We start from the raw sequence: 1,036 nt of genomic DNA on the forward strand, positions 1-1,036 counted from the left end.
AGGACTATTTGTTCTGTTGGTGCTTAGTAAGTAATAAACCAAATTTGGTATTTGATTGCACAAGCTACGTAAATCCAGTTGCAGTGTTATATGTTCCAGAGAGAAAAGAAGAGACGAAAGTGGTAATACGAAGCAAAAAGCGCAATGTTTTCATTTGCTAGTTCTTGAGGCAGAGCGTATTTCAACGAAATTACAATTTCTTTCAGTTTTTTGACGCGGATTCGGTCGGCGTATTTCAGTTACTGTGAAAAATGTCGCGGATTTAATGTAGCGTTTCTCATGTTTAATTCGCTTTAGTTACCTTTTTATAGCATAATACGTCACATAAATGAGGAGATGTGTAGATCTGCAGTGACTTAGTAAGAGCTAAACAATAAGTGTGCGCATATTTCTCTTTTTATAATCGTAACTTTCTTTTTAATGATTAATTTTATGGCTAAAATAAAGATGTGAAGTTTGTGGAGGGAGGACAATAGCTTGGGTAGTCGGTACCACAATGTTAGCCAGTTTTTGCGGTGGTGTAATGATCAGCTCCCGTGCCTAGTGGTAAAGAAGACCGCGGTTCAGGTTCCAGCCGTGGTACAAATACTAATTCATTTATTCTTCTACCATCATTATGGTAGATAAAGATGAGACTTAAATGTCTCGAGAAAAATTTAATTATAAGATCTATATGATCACTTGAGGTACAGGACTTTACCATTACGTCCAACACTGGGGCGTTATTCCCACCGGGCGAGGTGGCGCAGTGGTTAGCACACTGGACTCGCATTCGGGAGGACGACGGTTCAATCCCGTCTCCGGCCATCCTGATTTAGGTTTTCCGTGATTTCCCTAAATCGTTTCAGGCAAATGCCAGGATGGTTCCTTTGAAAGGGCACGGCCGATTTCCTTCCCACTCCTTCCCTAACCCGAGCTTCCGCTCCGTCTCTAATGACCTCGTTGTCGACGGGACGTTAAACACTAACCTCCACCACCACCGTTATTCCAATGCTGGAGAGACCTGGCAACAGTGACGATTTAGGGCGAAAATAAG

General features: G+C 42.1%; 1 non-coding gene across 1 annotated transcript; it reads left to right on the top strand.

The window, feature by feature from the left end:
• The first annotated feature begins 734 nt into the window (after positions 1-734).
• Positions 735-807, top strand: Trnaa-cgc. Its single transcript has one exon. It is a non-coding gene; the product is annotated as a tRNA-Ala (tRNA).
• The last annotated feature ends 229 nt before the right edge of the window (positions 808-1,036 follow it).

Source organism: Schistocerca americana, chromosome 2, assembly GCF_021461395.2.
Source record: "Schistocerca americana isolate TAMUIC-IGC-003095 chromosome 2, iqSchAmer2.1, whole genome shotgun sequence".
NCBI classification, from domain to species: Eukaryota; Metazoa; Arthropoda; class Insecta; order Orthoptera; family Acrididae; genus Schistocerca; species Schistocerca americana.